This window comes from Lepisma saccharinum, chromosome 2 (genome assembly GCF_977018435.1).
Source record: "Lepisma saccharinum chromosome 2, izLepSacc3.1, whole genome shotgun sequence".
Taxonomy (NCBI): Eukaryota; Metazoa; Arthropoda; class Insecta; order Zygentoma; family Lepismatidae; genus Lepisma; species Lepisma saccharinum.
The window spans coordinates 213234083-213259264 of NC_139230.1; the positions used below are offsets into that span (position 1 = coordinate 213234083).

At 40.1% G+C, this 25182-nt stretch overlaps 1 protein-coding gene across 2 annotated transcripts in view; it reads right to left on the reverse strand.

The window, feature by feature from the left end:
- The window catches only part of LOC145984303 (uncharacterized), a 141833-nt gene that overhangs the window by 96288 nt on the left and 20363 nt on the right, over nucleotides 1–25182 (reverse strand). The window contains exon 1 of one of the 2 annotated variants that reach the window (XM_083117952.1): nucleotides 9201–9252. The exons of the other annotated variant lie outside the window; for it this stretch is intronic. The gene's annotated coding sequence lies outside the window, so the exon portion shown is untranslated. Of the gene's footprint in view, nucleotides 1–9200; nucleotides 9253–25182 lie in introns of those variants that run through there. 2 annotated transcript variants of the gene reach the window in all.

Genomic DNA, 25182 nt, shown 5'->3' on the forward strand with positions numbered 1-25182 from the left:
ATTGTTGAACTCGTTTTGAAAAAAGGATATCTAGCCTTTTCTAAATTTAATTTTCTTTGAAAAAAAACTCACCATCCTGCAATATTTATCACATTTTGAACACACACTGTGACTTTAACTCTCCTTTCCCAGCAACAATGGGACCTTTTGTTCATTGTTGAACTCATTATGAAAAGGGATATCTAGCCTTTTCCAAATTTAATTTTCTTTGAAAATAAGTCACTGGCCTACAATACTTTTATCACATTTTGATCACAACATGATATAGGAATTTCTGAAAGAATAGAAAAAACAATGAAAGAATACGGTGTGAAATGTGAAATGAAAGCCCCCTGTAGCATTCAAAAAATGTTTTACGGAATATAAGAAAGGTGGAAGGGGGAACAAAGAAGACCCTGAAGAACAGAAAGGTATCTACAAAATTGTATGCGAATGCGGGAGGGAAAATGTAGGACAAACGGGAAGGAGCATGCGAATCCAATGGGGTGAGCATGATAAAGATATCAGAGAAGGGGTTCCGAAAACTGGTATCGCGGAACACATTATTGAGAGCATGCATAAAATTATGAAAATGAAAGTTATTAGAAAAAGTAGTAATAAATTGGACCAGAACATATATGAAGCAGCATATATATGCACAGGAAGTAGCAATAAGCTCAATAGGGATGACTGTAATTTGGAAGAGGGGTGGATACATTTTCTTAGAAAATGGGATAATGCCGGTAAAATTTATGCTAAGTTGGGTTTTCATGTCACTGCCGAAGTTTTGAGAGTTGTAGGGGAAGAACGCAAATTCTCATTGGATTGGTTACGTTGCGGTTGAGGGGAATCAGTCCCGTGGGGGAGGAGGTAATCTCCAACTCCACGAGTGTAGACCATTACCCATGCACTTCACTTTACTGCTGGATGGGAGTTCCTCGGCTGCCATGTGGGCACCTGGTTTTTAGTCTTTTAGTTTTGAATATAGGTATTTTTTAGAATGTTTCACCTGGATAGGGATTTTTATGATTTTAATAACCAGGATTTTTAAGTGTTTTTTACCGATTCCTTTAACCATATTCCTATTTTACACTATTTCACGTGACACCATGTCCGGTATCCAGAATTCTAGTTAGACCTGAAGTATAACCTCCGAAACGTCGTCCAGATTAACATATACTCACTCACGTAAGTTTGAAAAGTTTTAATACTATTTTACGTATTTATTTTGTATTTTGATCACAAGAAGTGTCTTCCTTCATCTGTCGTTTTTCATCAATGAGAGAGAGCTTTTGTTCCATTGTTGTACATTCTAAGTTTCAGATTTGCAGCCTTGTTTAAATTTCACTTTCTTTAACAATCTCACATTTCTGAGATGTTTCTCTCACATTTTTATCACATGTTGTGCCATTTCCCAGGTTCCCGCCAAATTTAGCGAAATCAACTGATTCAGTGTGCATGGCTACATGGAGGTAAGTGTTTCGAGCTCATCTCATAACTTGAACCCGCGACATCTCAATCCCTAAACTAACGTGGCTTCTTCTCCCGTTCCTCTTTTGTCACCCTGACTTATCAGTTAGCGTTAGTAATGTGTTTATCTATAGGGGAAATTGTAAAATAAAGTCAATACAACAAACCTTCAGAGATTAGAAGAGCTGAAGAAGAATATCAGGAGAGAAACTGTAGCAATTTCAGAAGCTGAACTGTTGCGTGTAAATGGATATTTCCGAAAAATATGCCAAAACCGTGTGAGTGCATCAGGACAACATTTCCAGCATCTCTTGTGACAAGGTACGTGCTTATTTTGATTATAATTGTAATTGACACTTTAATGATTGTAACTGTATTTGTTACACGAATGAATTTGCAAATAATTAACATAACATAGTAGGCCATTACAGTAAAAATTGGCATCTTTGAGAGTCCAATCTGCCACCTTCAAAAATATTTTCTCTTAATTATTAAGGGCCGTGCCCTCTCATCCCTACGCTTTTGATGCCAGTATTGCCATGAAGCCAGAAGTACACTCAGCGTAAAGAAATTATTGTAGTTTAGTGAAACAAAAATAGGGGACAGTGCCAGTGGCGTCAACTTAAAAGAGTCTGTGCGGCTTGAACCCACACAATAATTTGCCTGTTATATATTTTTTTTAGAAATAAAGTCTCTGCGATTAAGAAACGTTTTCATCATTAAAGACTGAAAGGATTCTCGCAAGTTTAATTACTAACTGTTTTCAAAATGTTACATAATTTTTATATCAGACTTTTCAGTGTCCTATATAATTTACACAATCCACGGTCATCACTACTACAAATCTAAGGGAGGTTAAATAAGGGCTTATAAACAGGATGAGGATTGATAGGCACTAAAAACTCACAAAATAAGCAGGCAAATAAGAACATAATACAAAATAAGTACTAATCGTTCTGCACATCACCCTACGACGCCAGGAGTCCCAGGTTAGATTCCTGGCCTGGGAATGGATGTTTGTGAGTGTTCATTCATCAATTTCATCATATCACTCATGTCCATCTTCTCAAATTAGCAAAAAGTGGCACAAAACGGGAAGTAAAATAAATTATATCAAATCAAAGTAAACATGCTGAACATTTTTCATTATTTTCATGGATTAGACACAGAAAAAAGCTGTTATCTTCGAAATAAGCACTTGTGACTAAAAGTCACAAAAGAACACTATACCTGTGAAATATGAATACCACTCACTCAGGCACATAGTGGTTCTGGTCATTTACGAGGGTCACTATTTATATTTTGAGCCTTGGCAACACTGATTGAAGTTAGGCACGATTTGACGTTTGCACGGAATCGTCTGGCATTATTGACCATAACGTACTTCAAATGTTTTGTCAATAGCTTCATTTGTGTTGTTTATGTTGCCTTGGAGATTGCGCGACAACAATAAAATGGAATTAACTCGGGAACATTTTCGTGCAATGATTTTTTATGATTTTCGACGTGGATTATCAAGACAAGAGTGCATCGATCAACTTACTTCCCCATTTGGCGATGAAGCCCCATCCTTTGCCACTGTGAAACGCTGGTATAACGAATTTAATCGTGGCCGCCATTCGCTCACCGACGAGATTCGCGAAGGTCGTCCAAAATCAGTTGTTGTTCAAGAAAACATTGATACTGTGCAAAACCTAATACTGCAAGATCGTCATGTGACATACTGTGAGATTGAGGCAACCATAGGCATTAGTTCCACCAGCATATATAAAATATTACATGATCATTTAGCTGTGAGAAAGGTATGTTCTCGTTGGATCCCACACAATTTGACAAAAACTCAAAAAGACGCTCGCGTCAATTGGTGCAAACAAATGCTCAATAAATACAATCATGGTGCTTCAAAAGATGTATATAAGATTGTAACAGGTGACAAATCATGGAGCCAGAACGTAAACAGCAGTCGACTGTATGGGTGTTTCAAGATGAACCCAATCCAACAAAAGTTGTTCGCGCTCGAAGCACATCGAAACAAATGGTCGCCTGTTTTTTCAGGAAAACTGGTCATGTGGCAACTGTGCCTTTAGAGGAACGTAGAATGGTCAACTCTGAATGGTACACAACAATTTGTTTGCCAGAGGTCTTCGGTCAAATACGGAAAACAAACAAACGCCGTCGGATCATTCTTCATCAAGACAATGCCAGCTGTCACACATCTCGTCTAACAACCGACTTTATGAACAGTCAAAAAATCGAATTGATGGGTCATCCGCCGTACAGTCCTGATTTGGCACCCAATGACTTCTTCTTGTTCCCGAATGTCAAGAATAAATTGTGTGGACAACGATTTTCGTCGGCAGAACACGCCGTTGATGCGTTCAAAAACCATATTATGGGGGTGTCTCAAGAAGATTGGAAAAACTGCTTTGACAAATGGTTCGAACGAATGCAAAAGTGTATTGACCATAAAGGAGAACACTTCAAAAAACAATAAAGCAGTTTTCAATGCCAGATTCCTGTTTTTTCATTGTTAGGCTCAAAATATAAATAGTGACCCTCATACAATGCATTACAGAGAACAATGACGCGAGCAAGAAAATTTTTGGATTTTGCATGCAGGCTGTAATCAATATTGATTTAATAAGGTGCAAATAATTTCACGGGAAGGCAATGCATTCTTTCGTTTACAACTTTTGTGCCTCCTCGATGGTTTTTGATTGATTTGATGTTTTAAATCCACTTTATGCACAGTAAGGCTAATCAGGACTGGACCTACAGTTTTAAAAGGGGATCCGAAACACTGTGCCATGTGCCTCCACTGGGTATTGAACCCGGGACTCCTTGATTACAAGGCGACAACATTACTCTATGCTCCTCCTCGATGGTGTAGTGGTGACATCGTCGCCTTGTGATCAAGGGGTCCCAGGTTCCATACCCAGTGGAGGCACAGTGGTTCGGATCCACTTTAAACTGTAGGTCCAGTCCCAATTAGCCTTACTGTGCATAAAGTGGACTTAAAACACCAACTCAATCAATCAATCAATGAATACCACTCTGAAATATCACGAGACGATTTTTAAACAAACGCCTACATTATCTGGCCAAGGAACAAGAAAAGGCATTTTATGGTACATCGTAAGCCTATTATTGCATAAAATTTAAAACAAATCTCCAGGACCAGCCCACAAATTTCCTAAAATCATGCGAAAAATGAGTGGATGCACGAGGACAACATTTTCAACATCCCCCGTAACAATTAACATGCTTACTTTGAATGTAATTGTAACTATAATTGTGAGAACTTGAAGTCATTTCGAAGCTAGCTGTTTCCATAGCGGAGATATCGCACGGGATTTGACGGGAGTTGGAGTCCGGGCAGCTGTTAAGTCTGAACGGAGGACCCTGTAGAACAATGTGTACTATAGAAGAGCTTTTGTCCAAGCTGTGTTCTGCCCGTTGTTTCTTAGAAAAAAATGGGATAATTAAAATTCCATAAAATTTTGCTTATAGTGAAATTGATATTAGGTCTAATTATTTCAATATTTGTTCTATTAATTTAATCTATTATCAGTTGTGATTTTTAACTTTGATATTTATTCTTTTAATTTAAACTATTACCAGCTGTGATTTTTATCAAGGCAAGCCTGCCTCTTGATTTACTATTGTCTACTTAAAAATTATATATTGAGTGCTTTGGCTATCTAAATGGTCATTGCATGCCACTGGGTTTAAAAATGTTTCCCTTTTTCAGGTAGAATTTATTAACAAAGTTTCGTCTTCCTCACTTTACGACCATATACTCCATAGGAAAAAAGGAACAGATTTGGCCATCCCTACTTTTATTACATTATCATGAGTAAGTCGCACACGCCTTAAATATGAGCATGAATAATGAGTGAAGGAAAAACTATCGAGTTGTGTCACGAGCTACAGAAGGCAGTACAAATGTTCACAATAATAGAGCTAAGACTGACTTTCAAGGAGCTAGATCTTCAAAAGGCTTGATAAACTGCCTCCTAGTGCAATTTTAGGTATCAAAAGAGGGACCCTACTATTAACGTAAACTTTCAAGAGATGACAAACTATTCTTAGTTTTCACCATCTAGATCTGGAGTTATCACCCATCTCAATAATCCAATGATGGTCATATGAAATCGAAAATAAAGGATTCCCAGATAACAATATTATGTCATCTTCATGTCAGGCATGGGGAGGGGGTGGGGCAATGCGGCCAATAAAAAAATATCACGAGAAAAATGTATATTCGTGGCAAAAGTTGGTCCATGTGGGCTGGAGCTAGTGATGGTTGAATACAGCAACCTCCCCAGCTGAAGCTCTATGTTAGAGCTTGCCTCCCTACAACAAAGAACTTCATAAGGCACTAATCTGATACGTAATATGATACTTACTTCATAAACTTGCAGCTCTTAACAGTGTTAGATATCATAGAGCATATACTGTAGATACGAATTTATCAACATCATAATACTAAAAGGATTAGACTTGGAGCTAAAAAGCTCTTTGAAGCATTTCCAGATTTTAGGAGCCAAAGTAGGGCATGAAAAAGATAGACTTTCCTACATGCCCTTAATGCATGCATTTATTTGTTATCTGGGTAGGATCTCAGGAAGGGTTTATACATTGAAAAAATCAAGAAATTAATGCAATGAAAAAGTCCGACAATGGAAATATGAATATTTTTGTTTTCAAAATTGGCAAATCACAACTTGCAAAATATGCACAGTAGCATGCCCACATATGAATGTAATTTTCTTGTTAATTCTCACTTGACTTATTTGCTTGAAAAACAAGTACTGCAAGGGAAAATATTTAAAATGCTTCATTGTAAAACTAACACCAAATTACATTAAAATTTAAACACTATGAAATTTATTATGACATTGCCTTGCACTGTGATGTGATAATGTTACAATAACACTGAACCGTCATGTTTTTCAACAAATTCTGGCCTATTTTCATATGTTCCATGACAACCTTTCCATTTAAGAAAATTATGTTGACTCCAAGATGGTGGCCACCTTGGTAGAATGAATGGCCTGGATGTCTTTTCCCTCACCCACTAAATGTTATGCGACATTACATTTATAAGTATCAGCCGGATTTAGCCCACCAGCATTTTGAAGGGGTGGACCAAACCATGAATGTACTCATTCTAAATGACAATGAAACTATCTATCTATTGGAATACCCTGTACACAAATGAATGTAAATCTTCAAAATATAAGTTGTAGAATGAAAATTCATGCAGTTGTTTTCTTTAACAGTCATAAATATAATCATTGTCACTCTCTGTTAACAGTTACAATAAATTAAGAAAATTCTTGGTTAATGTGCAGTATAAGTGTTTTCAATAGAAGTCTCCACTAGCATGTTTCATAAGTTAGCATAAATTTTATGCATAAGCCTTTAAAACCCCACAACGTTTTTTTCATAATATATTAGAACATACTTAAAGAGCATTAGTGAAACATAAATACAATCAAGTTCAAAGGACCACCTTTGACTAAAATATTTAGTTATGCAATTTGATGGTTCTTGCAGTAAGGGACATATTTTGTTTATGTAAAATCATTCTTGTAACAGTGTAAAAAACACATGTCTTCAAGCAATTTTTCTTTGAATCTGTACACTTTGATTGAATTGCGGAAAAAATTCATGGAACTACGAAGGTTGTATGCTGAAATATAATTATTTTATTAATGTACTATGAAGGATCAGGAATAGCATGCATAATCAAATCCTTAAAACATTGACCTCCTGTAACTGCAAAATTATAAGGTCCAGATAAGAAAAAGTGGCATTGTATCTTATCTAGATCAAAACTAAAAACATTAAAAAAAAATTGTTGAAATCAGAGTTAGTGCATGACATGGCCACGGCAAATTGACATGGATAGGTTAGGTTAGGTGTTTTAGTTAAGCCATGTGTATGTAAATACAGTGGTACATTAGTGGGGGAGGTGAAAATAATATTCAGTTGGGCCATATTTTAAGGCCAAATACCTTGTTTGTTTGTGGTTTCCACACTGAAACAACTTTTAAGTTACATAAAAGATCAAAATCTATTAATACAAAAATAAACACAATTTTCGAGGGGCACACCCTCCACAGCCTTTTGTTCTTGTGTTATGTATATCGTACATCCATAAAACAGTATTTCAATGGGGGAAAACAGTGAAACTGCTCTGGGATATTTCATTCACATGGATCACAGTTCAGGACAAAAACTTTTGATTATTTGAGTTTTTTTTTTTAATTTTACATGTAGGGCAAGGGGTGGGGGAACACTCACTCATCAATTAATTAGGATTAAGACACTTGAGGTCTACAACTTTCACTCCCACTGTTCTCCTTAAAATATCAAATTAGGGAATTATGATCAGTGGTTCTCTCTAAAAAATTTCAGCAGACATTTATTACGGTGAGAACTTAGGAAATTAGGTTCAATGGGTCTAAAAACCAACAATAAACAACTTTATTTTCCCCTTGACCAATACCACAGAGTGTGAAAACATAAAAAAATTAAAAACATTCTAATGTCCCTAGTTCCACAAATACATGTTTTATAACAGCAGAAATTCTCACTGGTCAAGGCTTCAAAAAGACATAGCACCACTACTGAGTAACAACACCAAATATGACTTATTCTAAGTTATTACCGAAGGCAGCAAATTAATGTAAGCGTTCGATGTTAATGCAAAAGGTACAACATTTGATAAAGGTGAACATGTTCTATAGCTCAAGGAAACTTCCAACACTATGCTTTCCACAAAACATATTGGAAAATTCATATATTTTCCAATTAAGTGCTACCAGTATCAAAGAAAACTTATATTTACTCATACAACATATGGATGGACTTAAGGTATAGGCAATAATTTATTATGAAAATGCTGCAAGAAAAAGCATAATCTAAGAGTAAATTGAGTAACAGTTATCGAAATAAACCACACATGACAAAACCTTGTAGGAAATGTTGGGAAAAGGGTAAGTACAAGGGGCGACAAGAACAGTTAAAAGGCTGATACAAAGCCAGTGATTTACGCATGTCCACAAAAAGCTCAATGTATGGTCATTCTGGCTCTAAATTTAAATGTACACACTCCTAAATACAAACTCGCACACCCGATGGAAAATTCTGCATAAACCCTTGTACAAAACAAACACATCCCAGCAAATATTTTCCATGCATTCATTAGCTACGTCGAATAAATAAATGTATTGATGAAAGGAATTAATATTTAACACTAAGCAGAATATCAAGTAAAGATATCGATCTCCACATAAGCTTTTGGATTTTGCACAGCAACCTCTTTACAAACAGCATTTGTTATTCGATTGATAAGAAATTCACGCTTTGATTCTACTAACAAAATACAAAATATCGCAACTTCTGAGTAGCCTCAAACAAGACTTCAAAATAGGAGCTCAAAATTCGCATAATTAAACCACAGATTACACGTAAAAGTTAAGTATTGACGATACGAAACACTAAAAATCACAAAAAAATAATAAAAAGGAATATCTCAAACACATGTTATAAAATTATGCGCATTAAATAAAAATATGAGCTTCTTCGCTTCCAGTTCGCAAAACCCTATTTTCAATTCGAAATTTCTAGTACTTCTTGCAAACTACAGTGCAAAGAAAATGTTACATCACCATTAAAAATATCTCTTCTTCCTTTCTAATAACATTTTGAACGTAATTAGTATGAAATTATATACTTACATCTTTGTAAAACTGATGAATATCCTCAACATTACCGCCAGTTTGACAGAAGAATTTCTACACGGAGTGACGTCAGTCAATAAGCGCGTTGCTAGGTAACCGCAGTGCTGCCAAGCACTACGCTTAACAGATAGTAACGAAACCAGTGAAATTACATGGAATGTGACTGGGCATGGAAAGTTGAGTGCGATTCCAGTCACTACTCGTAAAGCATTGTTAAATTACATATATTTATGAACAGTTATGTGTGTCTCGTCCCGAACATTTCCCATGTTAGTCGGGAAAAAATTCGCCATTCTCGGAAAATGTTCGTAATTGATTGGTTTATTTATTACCATAAATTCAACTTTTACAAAAGTTGGGAATTGTCCCCTTAAGTGATTGCTTTTACATTTCTGGAGGGAAAAAACTGGCCATTTCTGATACGTTTCACACAATGATAATACAGAAAAAGAGCGAGAATTAACGACAGGAGCTTGGAACCATTTCCCGAAGTCGGAATCGGTAAAGTTCCCCGTGAAAATAGCAACGTGCCATGAAGGCACTAGGGGATGTGGCGGTAGCCCACATGTAGCCAGCATTTTATTTAGGGGGGGGCCCTCAGCAGCCTCCATCCAAGGGCGAAAACGTGGGGGTAGAAGAAGCCCTGAAGATGAATTTCTCAGTATATTACAACTTTTTTTATACAATATGTTTAATCCTGTTAAGTAAAATTAATTACCACTAGGTTAGGTGGCAGAGCAGCCTCGCCCGCTTAATAAAGAATGTTTTATTATTATTATTATTATTATACACGGTTTAAATTAAATATTTGTTGCATTTCGGGGTGCTTTAGCCCCGAACCCTCCCCCTGGCTACGTGCCTGGTAGAGCCCTACGCAGTCGTGATCTCGGCCATTTTGGAGGTGATGTGCTCAGCACCACGCTCCGCCCGCCTTTGCCATGCAGGGTTGCCCGCAGGTACCCATTGATTTGAGGCTGGGTGAGCCACAGAGCCGCTTTATGCGGGGACAAGGCCAGAAAAATACCGACCTTTGATTACCCACCGGGAATCGAACCCTGGTCTCCTGCATCACGGTCAGACAGAAGCCATACCGACTAGATCACCGGATTTTCTTTCCTAATCCCGGCACATGGGATCTTGTCCTGCACACCCCATTCGCAGGCCTTTAATGCTGGCGTCTACATTCACAAAAAATATCCAAAAAACTTCATTTCTGGAAAAAAGAATAATAAATAAATAAAACAAGATCCAACATGGATTTTGGAAAAAAATATAAGTAAATACAGCTGATTATTAGCTAATGTAACATGTAAAAAAATAATTTAGAAATGAATGAAATGGCAAATACTATGCTTCTTGATATGTCTAGGTTTGATTGATTGATTTGGTTAATTTTATTTCGCGTTTTGGTCACTCTTGGTTAATCGCGATGATACAATGAAATTGATGAAGAGACACTCGCACACCCATGCTCAGCTTGGGATTCGAACCCAGTCACTGGCGTCTTCAAATGCTGTGCTAACCACTCCGCCACGGAGACTCGTGATATGTCTAGGGATACAGCTTAATTCAATCATATTTACAAGGGAGAATCAATGAACTCAAATACAATTTACTAAAGCAAATGTTAAAACTGTGCGTAAATCCAGTACTGGATCAACAAATCTTGCCCCCTCCACCAAATATTACCAAAGACCCCCCCTCTACTTTTACACACACACAACAGTCCGTCCAGTGGAAAAGGTAAAGTACTCCCCTGTGCTTAGCACCACGCCATGAAGGCGTATAGGGGGTGTGGGGGTAACTCCCTACACTTTCTTGATCCGGTCATGAGTGTGGGTGATGTGATCAGCATCACGCCCCTGATCGCCTTTACCCCCCAGGATTTCCCCCAGGTACCCACGTCATTCGACGCTGGGTGGGCGCCGGGGCCGCTTCCACCGTTAGAAAAGTTCCCGGATTTGAACCGGCCGGGGATCGAACGCGGGACCTTAAGCATGGTAGTCAGACGCGTTACCGACCGAGAAAGGTGACTAATGAGAAATGAAAGACAAGACGTTGTGGACTGGTAGTAAACAATAATGTTTATTCAAAATAGACACCTTGTGAGTCAATACATGCACTGAAGCGGTTGTTGAACTTTGTGAAGCAGTCTTGGTACTCCTGTTTCGCAATTGCCTCCAAACTCGCGGTCGAAGCCTTTTGGATGTCTGGAATCAGGACGTACGCAAGGGGGGGCAGGAGGGCCATGCCCCCCCCTCGAGCCATGATTTTTTTTTAAAATTTGAACCTATAAAAACCTACAAAAATTACGTTGATGGTCTTTCAAATATTGCGTGAATTTCGATTTTATCCTTGCACAAATGAATAGGTTGTTTCTGAACAGAGGAAGGCCTATGAAGTCTGCAGTCTGCAATACTGGGCTATTTTAGTTCTATAACCATTGATGCAAGGCTATCAGACGTTCCGATTTAGTCGGGACAGTCCATTCCTTTTAATTCATGTCCCGACCTTTTCGCCTCGGCTCTGTCACAAATGTTTCACATAATTAGAATAGAGGGGAATTTTCTATACGCTTTCCATTGTGGAAGAAAGGTTCCTCGATGACTGCAATACAAAACCAACCATATAAGGGGCATTTAGCTCTCCAACCGCAAGGTCTGTGATCCCTTTCCGCCACCACTGAGCAGAAGGATAAGAAAAACTTTGATTTTTTCTCCAACATCAGAGTTTTTCTGCAACTGATGTCCATTCTGCCACTCAATGGCTTGAGTTAATTAATATTATGTAAATAGGAGAATCCACTTCGCAGCAGAATCGTTGCTAGATTTCTGGGGCAAAAGATTGCCTGAAGTACTTTTAACATATACGTATTGTTATTTGTCCAAAACACAAACGTGATTCATTTGATTAACTTACAAAATTGAAGAATAAATTTAAAAAAATAATAATAAAAAAGTGAAAATTTCATAAAACCCCCCAAAAAATTCAAAGCCCAAAGCCCCTAATTGAGCTAGAGTGAAAGCGATTGCAGATTATTATTATTATTATTGGCAAAAATTTGAAATCGCCATATCTCCGTTCCTAATTGAGTTAGGAGGATGACTGATAACTCGTTGGACTCGGAATCAGGTCCTCTTTCCGATCCTACAATACAAAATGGGGGTTTCCATTTAAAATTTCACAGTTCCCCCCAGTGGGCGGGAAATCAAGTGCGATTATCATTGAATAGCTTTCACTTATTAAACTCGTATTTTTTCGTTTTCCGATTCGATGTGTATTTCTCACGATATATGACCGTTCCGGGACTTTTGGACCACCCGGTATATATAGATACATACATAGCGTATATTCGGAGCTATCTAGGCTATCTGCGAAGCCCAGACTCGGGGAATAAAATACAGAAAACAATATCTATCAAAAAATGAGCATAAAATTTTTCATTTCAATAAGAAGATGAACCTATTTCTTAGAAGTTGGAAACATTGCCCGATTTCTTTGAATTCGCGAGAGGACTGGCCCAGCTGGCGGGCAACTCCACGGGGGTGACGGGTAAGCTTGACAGGGCTCCGATCAATGTTGCAAACCAATTTTTCCCACCATGTAATTTCCCCAGGATCGGGGAATTGTGGAGTCAAACTGTTACAGGAGAGAGAACAGGGTTGCATATGGCGGGGAAAAAAACCTCTGAACTTCCTTAACAGTCTGGGTCAATGTTGCAAACCAATTTTTCCCAGCACATAATCTTCCCAGGAATGGGGAATTTTGAAGCCAAATTATTGCGGGGAAGGGGAAAATGTCATGTGACCGGGAAAAGAACATAATCGAACGCTTGCAGAGGAGTTGAAAAAGAGGTCGTTGACCTTCAAACAACTAGAGATACGGTGGGGAGTAGAAAATTGTTGGCTGAGCGGGAATGGTTTACCGAAATGACAAGGACCAATTCTAGTCTAGATCGCGTCGAGTGGTTTTGGTGCGTGGAATTTATTTAGAGGCAGCATGTGAATACAGTAGTGAGTAGATTGTATTTTTGTGAATGATATGTGCTGTGTAGTGAACTGAAATGAGGGACATAATTAACAAGCTGTCTTTTCGGCTTACGAATTACAATAAGCTCCAAATCGTTGTGGATTTTTCTTGTATGTCCACTTTATGAACAGATAAGCTAATGGGGATCGGACCTACAGTTAAAGTGGTATCTAAACCACCATGCATCGAACCCGGGACCCCTTAGTTTCAAGGCAACGACGTTATTACTGCGCCAACAAGGAGTACCCGAACTTAAAATCGTGAAAATAGGTAGGTTGAAATTTTTATTCTCGTATATAGGTAAAAAAAAAATAATATGGGCCTCTCATTTATGCAAATAAAAATGAAATTCTTGAAATCCTTTCCTTACTGACAGTGTATATTTCCATGTTTTATTTATGAGGTATATATTTTTAATCACAGAGTCACATCACTTCAACCCGCCACCCCAAATGAGTTAAAAAAACAAAAACACCCCCACCAGCAATTTTTTGCCCATTCAAACACTATGATATGGTGCGATAGCCCAGGTTCTTACCCCAATATACGCCACTGATACATACACATATATATATTGTATATGTGAGTGTAATTTTTGATCTTATGTTGACATGGTCATATACGGGGGGTCCAAAAAAATGTACTCACCGTTTGATAGTCCATATCTTCTGACAAAATTGACTTCGGGTACAATTTTTGGCATTGAGAGAGAGAGTTATGTTAGATGTTCAAAATGACCACCAGCAACTTCTAAACAACTCCGATGGCGCCGAACTGCAGACCGTACTACGGCCGTCTGTGTCTGGTGTAATGGCAGCACATGATGCTATTATTTTTTCACGTAGCTCGTTGAGTGTAGTTGGTTCTTGTCGATACACGTCATCCTTGATGGCCCCCCACAAGTAGAAGTCCAGTGGTGTCAAATCAGGGGACCGAGGTGGGTACTCAATAGCACCGCGTCGACCTATCCACCGTCCGGGTAGAGTGTCTTCCAGGTACGACCTGACATCGGGAAGGTAGTGAGGCGGGGCTCCATCTTGCTGCAGGTAAAACATTTCATCGCCAAACAGGGTTCGGATGGCAGGCAAAATCCTTGACTGAAGCATTTCAAGATACACCTCACCGGTTACGGTACCCTCGAAGAAGAAGGGACCAATCAAACCACGCGATGACAGACCACACCACACGTTAAGCCCCGGTAGATTCACTGCCTTCTCCACATACACGTGAGGATTCACGGGCGACCAGTAGACACAATTGTGGCGGTTCACAGTACCGTTAAGTTTGAATGGCGCCTTGTTAGACCACACAACTGTCCCTGCAAATTCCCATCCTCGCGAACCATGTGCTCAAACCATTATAATAATAATAATAATCCGTTGCGCAACAGCCCATGAAGGGCCTAGGCATACCTCAAACCATTAGCAGTACCTATTCGACCCTACGATCCGGATCGTCCTCGTTGATCGCGTGTAGCAGTCTTGGAATGTACACTTTCCACTGTGCACCCTTCAGAATGCATCTTACGCTAGACCGGCTCACCCCACTTTTGCGCGCTCCCTGGTTCACTGATTTTTGCGGTGATCGGGTGAAATGTTGCAACACCGCAGCACTGGACTCTGGACTTGTAGCTGTTCGTGGTCAGCCGGATCTTGCCTTGTGCACATCATGAACAGTTCCGTCGGATTCGAACTTATCACGAGTGCGGGCTATTGTTCGACGTGTTGGAGGCCGTGTTCCAAACTCATTCTGCCACTGCCGTTGGACCTCTTGAATGTTCTCGTACTTCCAGAACCATTTCAATGCAGCCTTGCGTTCCACAAATGATAACCGTACGACAGCCATTGTTGCTACTCGACTGTCTTCCGCTGTACTGGCGTGATCGCCCCAACACTCGCGCATGCGCGGCGCAAATTGCCAGCGCCACCTACCCGCGACAAATTAAACAGTTACACTACACGTCCACATGAGATTAGTACGTGTAAGTCTGTTTGTTTCGAAATTATTGCATTACAAACAGTGAGTACATTTTTTTGGACCCCTCGGGGCTACGTATAAGGGGCTAGAGTGTGATTCAAAAGTCTCTTAACACCCCCTATAAAAAGTAAAGGAGTTTGGATGGGTACATTTAATCATGATAGAAAAAGGTTAGGCTTATACCGCGTTTGTTAGAACCTGTCCCGTTTCACGCGCTAGGGAGTGCTCGACAGTTTCGGTGCCAATGAGAAAGGAGGAAAAAATCGTCTGCTGGGCAGCGAGGAGCGAATAGAAGCCATAAGGGAGGCGCTTACGTAGACTCTGTTGCCACGTTGCGTATTTTAATTGGCTGCCTGGCTTTGACTTTCCCCAGCACCGAGAAAAGCCAGGGAGCAACTAGCGCGGGAACCGGGACAGGTTGTAACAAACGTGGTATAGGGGGAACCACATTGGTGTGTTCCAAGCAGCCATCCGTCATATTGAATTCAAGTCAAAATTTTTAAATGAGAAGGGCGTGATGTGTATATATGACATTGTTTTCTCACACCTGGAAAATGATACATTTGTTACAATCACACAGTCATAACTTTTTCCTGATTAAAGATAGATTGAAGGAACCTTCACCACTGCATTTCTCGTGAAATTCTAGCCTGATATGATTCTAGTCTGACTACCCCGTGGGAAACCCAGAGTGGGTGATCTAAGGTCGGAATTTGTATGTGCTCGAAACATAGATTTAACCTGGCTGGTAACCCAAGAACACCTGTTTGAATCACGTCACCAGGAAAGCTAGAATTGCTATTTGCGATTCCTTTATGGGGATGAGAAACTTTGCAGGATTCACCATCTTCAATACCAGTTTGGCCTTCCTATAGAGATGCAGAGACCAAGGCATAACACCAAAATGCACAAAATTTCACTACCAGCTTTCCTCTCCAACCATAAACAAGATTCTTAAATGCACCAGCCTTTCCTTGGTGAAGGAAAGGATACATTGCATCCATCAGCAGCTGGATTGCATTGATCACGCCCTACTCTCATTGCACCTCAAAATCTCTTCACAGATCTCACCTTCTGACTGGGAATGGGTTGACATCGTGACATTAAGCCAAGCAGAAAGACTCTGACAGAAGCACACCACCAAGCAAGTCAAGAAGTTCACAAAACTACAGACTTCAATACCCAGTAAACCAGAGTTGGATGCTGAGAAAGTCATCATTAATCTCACCAACGAGCAACTCGACGATGCTGAAACATCCATGCTGAAGAAACGACTAATTTTGAGGCAACACCTCAACCTTACCCACCGAGAACATCATCTCCAGCATTGAACAGTCTCCCTCTAGACACCAAAGACAAAATTAATCATGAAGCCAGCAGAACCCTAAGTAGAGGAGTCCTACCAAAATCCAACATCACCAGAGAAGAACGAGCAGCCCTGAAATCACTTCGTTCAGACCCTGGCATCACGATTCTACCATCAGACAAAGGGAATGCAACAGTGTTACTACCAACGCATGCCTACCGGGAGAAGATAGCAGAACTTCTGTGACTAGTGATACAGAGAACTACCGAGGGACCCCACAGCATCAGTGGAGCAGAAAACATACCACTTTCTCAAGAAATCCAGCTTAATTGAAGAGATTCGCAAATACCTGACAGCGCATGGCAGACAGCCTCCCAGACTGTACGGCTTACCAAAAATCCACAAAGTGGGTGTCCCCCTGAGACCCATTGTCTGTGCTATAGCCAGTCCAACCTACAGAATCACCAAATACCTTACATCCCTGCTTCAAACTCTAGTTCGACAATGTGAACATCCCATCAAGAAACTCAAGGTCTCCCAAACCGACATTTTCATCAGTTTTGATGTAGTTTCCCTGTTCACTAAAGTCACAGCAAAAGACACATTGCAACTTCTAGGAAGCCACTTTCCACCAGCCATATTTAATCTCTACCGCCACATGCTAACTTCACATATTTCCTCTACAACGAGAAATATTACGAACAAACAGACAGAGTTGCCATGGGTTTACCACTCTCACCAGCAGTCATGAATTTCTACATGGAACATTTTGAACACGAAGCACTGAAAGATGCTCCTAACCAACCTTCCTGTTTCTATAGGTATGTGGATGACACATTCGTCATTTGGCCACATGGACGAATGGCATTACATATTTTCCTGGATCCAAACATCCAGTTCACCATGGAGACAGAAGAAGATGGTTGCCTCCTATTCCTGGGCATCCTAATCCATTGCAAACCAGATGGCACCCTCGGACATAGTGTATAGAAAACCCATGCACACCGACCTGTACCTAAATGCCAATAGCTTCCATCACAAAGCACAGCATTTAGCCATTCTGAACACTCTAGCCCACAGAGCAGTTAACCATTTTGGATCAGGAGAATCTACAATCAGAATTCACTCAGAAGCACGCTACAGCAGAATGGATACAACATTAGAGATATCAACAGGGTGATCAACAAGGCAGTTTCATCTCAGCAAAGACCAACAACGGACAACAGTGTGGCCCTTGGAAAGGCCAATTCTTCACAGCCCAAAGAAGCCAAACATGAGGACGAGGCCCTTACAAGGACTGATTCTGCACCGCACAGCCTCTCTACAAGTAGCAACACAGGACAGGAATGTCCCACTGTAATAGTTTTACCATTCATTGGACACACATCCGGGAAGTTGAGCAGAAATCTAGCCAGGCACAACGTGAACAGCAATCACAGGCCACCACTGAAAATCAAGGACCTACTCCATTCAGTCAAAGATGACCTGTAATTCTGCATTCCAGGAGTATACTGTATACCATGTGAGTGTGGGACACCATATAGGCCAAACAGGATGCACCATTGAACTGCAATATAGTGAACATCAGCAGAACATCAGATTATTCCAACCAGAAAAGTCAGGCCTTGTGGAACACAGGATTTTATTTGCAGACACCAAAATAATAGCCAAATGTGTCAGTTACTGGGCTTGATGCATAAAGGAAGCCATAGACATTTCACCGGAAAGCACCAAACTCAACAGAACAGGGTTGTGGGACTCCAACTCAGCCATGCCTGGAACCCACTCCTCAGTAAAAACATGACACCAGCCAATGAGAACACCAGGATCCAGAGTGAGCCAATAGGAAGACAGCATCCAAGCTCCACCTCATCATAGTCATATACTCTATTTGATCAGAATTATCCGGACACCCACCTGATAATAAAGTACAAGTCTGGGCCACTCTCCATCGGGAACAGTGGCAATCAATACAGACCACCTTATCCTTGATGACAGCCTTCACTCTCACAGACATACTTTCAATCAGGTGGCAGAAGGTTTCCTGGGGAATGGCAGCCCATTCCTTGTGAAGAGCCGAAATGAGAAGAGGTATTGATGTAGGTCGGTTTGGTCTAGCATGAAGTCGGCGTTCCAAAACATCCCAGAGATGTTCTATTGGATTCAAATCAGGACTCTGCACAGGCCAGTTCATTAGTGGACATTGTTGTCGTCAAACCACTCCCACCACAAGCCCTGCAATATGGATGGGTGCTCGGTCGTGTTAAAAGACACAATGGTCATCTCTGAACTGGTGTTCAGTGGTAGGCAGCATGAAAGCGGTTAAAATGTCAATGTAAGCTTATGCCGTGACATTGCCATGGAAAGCAACAAGGTCGCCAAGCCCCTTCCAGGGGAAGCATGACCACACTGCAATCCCACCATGCCCAAATTTCACTGTCACCACTATACAGGCTGGTAGATGTCGCTCACCAGGCATTTCTCACCCCCACACCCTACCATCAGATCGCCACATTGTGTACCATGATTCATCACTTCACACAACGGTTTTCCACTGTTCTATGGTCCAGTTTCGATGCTCCCTGCACCACGAGAGGCGGCGTTTGGCATTTGACTGCATGATATTTGGCTTATGGGCAGCTGCTTAGCCATGGAAACCAAGTTGTCGCACCTCGCACGGAACAGTCATGGTGCTTGGAGTAGATTCTGATGCAGTTTGGAATTTCTGTGTGATGGTGGCGATGGATGATTGACTGTTACACTGTATGGCCCTCTTCAACACTCGACGGTCTCTGGAGGTCAACATGGGAAATCAGCCTGCAAGCTTTCAGGTTATACACGTCCCTTCACATTTCCACTTCACTATAACATCAGAAACAGTGGACCTAGGTATGTTTAGGAGGGTGAACAGACTTCTTACACAAGTGGCACCTGACCAAGTTAAAAGTCCGTGAGTTCCTCAGACCATCCTATATTGCTGTCTTGTGCTGTCTGCAGACTACTGAGATCGCTGACCATGTGTTCAACATGGTAGATGGCAGTACTGTGTCACCCTCTATCATAAACACACGTTTCGTGGTGTGTCCAAATACTTTTGATCACACAGAATATATAACCCTACACTAGTCTCTATTTTTACAATCCCTGAAGATGAGAGAAATGTATGTGTTCGAAACATTGGAAGCTAACACCGATTTAACCTGGCTGGTAACCCCAGAACACCTGTTCATGCTTGGTTATTCTTCAACTCACCCAGAGTTAGAATTTAGCTCGATGGATGATTCACCTCCCAGTACATCTAGTGTTTCTTGTGAACAGCCTGGAAGTGCAACTACAGTAGCCAATAACCTACCAGTACCGAGTGACCCGAGACTTCTTACCTGAGATCCTATAAAAGAGGATATAATAATAGCCTTCCCTTCTTGGAAGAGAGATTTGAGAAGTACCCTCCATCAGAAGTTCACAGGAGCCCCTTTCTTCATACCTTGGGATCTGTCCAGCCTAAAGACAGTTATCCTTTCATGCCTAAATGTAACTCTACGCTTCTGAAGGCATGCTCTGAGCCAATTGTTAAACCAATTGGAGTGGCTACTACAATGGTGCAACCCACGACTTGAGTCAGCTTCAAACCACAGTCAGATAGAGGCCAAAAAAAAAAAAAAAAATAAACAGGCAAGTGAGAGTCGTGCTGGCTCTGCAAACATTCCCCCTTCCAAAGTACCCTCAAAGTAGAAGAATCAGACTAAACTGAGAAAGTCGGCAACTTCACAAAAGGAAGATGAAAATAATGCATTGGTTAAGAAACTGAGTACCTTAAAAACTGAAAACCAAATACTTCTGAAGGATAGCTGACTTAGAGAGGAGCTACCGTGCCTGGGAACCAAGAAGAAACTTCACAAAACCTGATATTCCAGCCAAAGACAAAGAGGAAAGAAGGGCAGAATTGGAATGAAGATTGGTAGAACTGTTCCAAGGTGAGGACGTTAAATTTCGAGAAGTGGAAAAGTTCTTACAGAAGAACAGAGTGAGGGTGCTTAGATATTTTCCATTGACAAAATTCCTCCGAGAACAGAAGTTAGTGCATTGAAATGAAGAATTTTTATGTAAAAACTCAAATAATGTTTCATTTTCATAATTTTTGAAAATAACTTTTTCCCTAGTGTTATACTCTAGGATCTTGATGGAGAAAATATTTTCATAACATATGGCAAGTTTGAGTTAAAAATGTTAATATTGCAATAGAAACTTGTAAGAAGTGTAGCTTAGAGAGTAAATAAAGTCCCTTACACTAAAATTTGCTCCTTTTCATATAGGTATGGAAACTTTAGAAATAAGAATCTTGATTGTTAGGGCAGTTGTTACATGAATGGCGCAAGTTCATTGGTCATTATAACTCCTTCAATTGCTAAAACGTTATGTACAAACAAAATAAGAACCAAAAGAAGGGCTAGTGGGACAGTAAAGTGCAAGCAAAATATCCTTAAATGGAGCTCGAGTTATATATAAATAAGGTTAAGATACCTCCCTGCATATGCACAAAGGCCGAGATGAAAAGGACAGAGCAAGAGGCTCCAAGGTAAGGGAAGCTAGAAATGTTCCCATTTTATTGTAACCCCAGAAATAAACTTGAGTATAAATTGAGAGGGAATGAGATTAATGTATATATTTTATTGTACTAGATAAAACTGTATCCAACCTGCCTATGTACTTTTGTGTTCTCTTTCTTTCCGAGTTGTTTTATGTAAGAAAGAGTTGTGTAAAGGGAGTTTTGGCCAAAAGAAAAAGGAAATTAAGGTTCTTGGTAAAGTGTACTTGGAGCCTAGTTATCAGAAAATATTAATTTAATTGGGGCATAACAAGCAGCTTCATAGATTAAAAGTATGTTGGTTGTTACAAGTTTAGAAATAATTCCAAAGAGAAAATAGAAAGATAAAAATATATTTTGCCTTAAAGTGCAGTTCAATTTTAATTTTAAAAAAAATCCTCAAGGGGAGGGCAGTGTTGTAAATGCACTTGGTGTTCATCCAAAGTATTGTTAATACCTGAAGCACTGAGTTTTTATATATGCTGCTAAATGCACCTCGATAGAAGTTTATACTGTACGCAGCTGGTCAGTGCAACCCTAGTAAGTCTAAATAGTTCCAAGAATCGCCACCTACTTACTAGTAAACAGAAGAGCCAAGAAGAGCTTCAGAAACCACCAGCTCCCCTCTCCAAAGAATCAGACTGGACAGCCAACCTACAGTTCATGGAAGGTCAACACTATCAAGACACTCCAGAGGAGAATAGCAGCAGAAAGAGGAATATCCCTGCAACACCTCGGATAAAGAAGGCATGTACAACAAACCCTACACCTACCCCCCCCCCCCCCCAAAAAAAAAACCATGCACACAACCAAACAACCCAGAACATTAAACCCAACAATACATCAAACACCTTCCAACCCCTTTCCGAAGATGAAGAAGGCTCCAAAGACAACAAGACAAAAAAGCCACTAGCTGTCTATATCTACAATTCAGCCACTTATGAAAACCATTGGAAATCAAGACAAAAGTACAACTGCTCTACGAGGGGATGAGACTTCAACTAAACTCCAGACAAGCCTATGACAAGCTAATCAACTATTGCAAAGAACAAGCGCTTAGCTATGCAACAGAGAAGCCACAACGAGAACGACCAGTCAAAGTCATCCTATGAAAATTACTCATAGACATGCCAACAGATGACATCAAGGCTGGACTTGAAGAACAATATGAGGTACTACAGGTCCATCAAATGAAGAAAAGAGATCCTAAGACCAACATCAGGACACCAATGTCACTCTTCTTGGTAGCACTGAGAAGATGTGAAACAAAAGGGAACATCTATAACCACCAATACCTGCTCCACTACAAGATCCAGGTGGAAGCACACAGGTCTCCAGTAATTTTGCAATGCCATAGATGTCAGCAGATCAGACACTCCCAGGAGCAATGCAGGGCCTCGCCATGATGTGTGAAATGTGTGGCAAGCCACCTCATGTCCGAATGCCAGAAGCAGGACTGACAACTCCCTGCCAAGTGCTGCAACTGTGGGGAAAACCATCCAGCTAATTATAGAGGCTGCAGAATGTTCCTGTCAGTCCAACAGAAGAGACAGAACACCTCTGCCAAAACAATGGAGAAGAAAGAATCTCAAGGAAAGCAACCAGAAGTAACACAACAAGAAACACCTGCAGTGGCAGCACAGAAATACAGCAAGAAACTACAAGCTCCAAGCAAAGACCAAGAAGAAACAGACGAGACCATCCATTGGATAAGAAGTGATCTTCAGGACAAAAGACTCCAAACCCACATCAAAACAGCCAAAGAGAACTCCCTAGCCTTCTTAAACCCAAAGGTTCATGGCTGCAGCAACACAGGCCTTCCATCTTTCCCTATCTTGAGCAAGTTCTATATACTCTTTTCCATCCCTACCGATTTCCCTTAGGTCCATCTCAACGTTGTCCCTCCATCTTCGTCTTGGCCTTCCTACTGGTCTCTTACCATCAGGTTTCCCAACAAGAATCCTGTAAACTCCTCTTTCCTCCCCCATTCATGCCACATGGCCTGCCCACCTAAGTCTTCTTGATTTAATTATTCTAATAATATCTGGACATGAATACAAATTATGTAGTTCTAAATTATGTAACCTTCTCCACTCACCTGTCTCCTCATCCCTTTTAGGTCCAAAGATTTTCCTAAGGATCTTATTTTCAAATACTCTCAATTTGTGTTCCTCTTTCAATGTAAGGGACCAAGTTTCACATCCATATAATACCACAGGCAAAATTACTGTTTTGTATATTTTAACTTTTAGTTTCTTAGATATTAAACGAGAAGACAAAAGTTTATGAAGAGAGAAGTAACATGCATTTCCTGAATTAAGCCTACTTTTTATTTCCTCTTTAATATAATTTTCATTTGTTAATATTACTCCTAAGTATTTGAATTTGGAAACAGGTTCAAACAAGTTGTTATCAATAATTAGATTTTGATTATTAACTAACACTTGGTTTCGGCCTGTAAGCATATATTTAGTTTTCTCTTTGTTAACTTCCAAACCTATCTCTTTAGCAGTTTTGAAAAATATTTTAGCATTATTCTTTATTGTATTCACATCATCCCCCAGTAAGTCTACATCGTCTGCATATGCTAACAACTGAGTCACAGCCAAAGAGAAACTTCAGCAAAAAGAAGAGAACACCAACAAACTATGTATCAGCATAGAAACCATATTCACCAACATTGCATCATTAGAAGGAATCTTCTAAGCAGAGAACAGACCAGAAACCACAGACAACAAAATTAGAAATTGTCATAGCAAACAAAAGTTGGCCCTTCTAAGGACAACATACCAGCAGGTCCTTCTAAGGACCACCAACTCAAGTCAGTCTTTTTAAGGATCACACACCAGTTCTACTTAGAATCACCACCTCAGATCGGACTCCAAGTGACAGTTGCAGGAGCCTAACACAGACATTACCACCAGCAATAAGCAAACCAACTCAACAAGGCAGATCGAAGTCATGGAAACTACACTTCAACAATTGAAACTCAAGAAAAATCAGCCAGCCAGCCACACTGCCAGTTGGTTGGTGGGCACTGAATAGAACACATCGAGGGTGGCTCCTCAGCCCAGGCTGAGAGATCCACCTCAAACTCTAACAGCCTGGTTTGAACCCAGATAAGGTTGCAGGAAGGTATCCAAACCCAGGTTCCATCCCAGCCTTGTGCTGAGTGAAAGGTACACAAGCACTAGCTGTCTAAACCCAGTCCCTGACTGTTTGGAAGGTATATAAACAAGATTCGATCCTCGTACTGTCACGTGTGTGCCATGGAAAGGTACTGGAACATATGTTCATACACAGTATATATATACTGAGTAAAAGTGCCAGAACTTCTGGCATTTACTTTATTTAATCCCCCCCTCCCCTTGTTCTGAGATATGTAAGGTGTGTTACAAATGGGATGTTAATGTAGACAAAATAAATGTTAGAATCAGTGATAGTCCCACACATGCTGACAGAAGTCAATTGCACTTTTAAGAATAGATGTTTGTTGCACCAAATCAGAATGGTAATGATTAACTGAGTTAGAATTAACAAATTTTAATAATAATTAATAATAATAATAATAAAATGTCTAAGTATTGTAATTATTTATTGCCCATGCAACTATATGTTAGTTAGTTGCTAGTCGTTCTAAAAGAAACCAGTGTAGTTATTGGGAAGGAATTTTGACTGTAAAAAGAACAATGTAAATTGTAAGAATTGTAAATTAGATTGGCTAAAACATATTTCAACGAACCATTTATTTAAAAATGTTAATGTAAATTTTCATCAACGAGTTTCCCATAATTTACAACGCAGCAAGACCTGAGTGTAAGAGATTTCGTACTCCCGGCAGACGTGAGCAGCAAAATGGGTAAAGCAACAGCCATCGCTTCGCCGCATGCGTGTAGTATCTGTAGCAGCTGTGTAAAGTGTTGAAACGTAAATGGATGACACACATGTGCAAGGGAGGACATTTAGCATGTGGCAAATGGCTACACACATATGCAGAGATAGAAGATGACAGTGGTGGTGGCAGTAAGTAAAGTCAATGGCTGGTGTCTTTGCAATTTCAGTTGTTTACACAATTTTTGCAT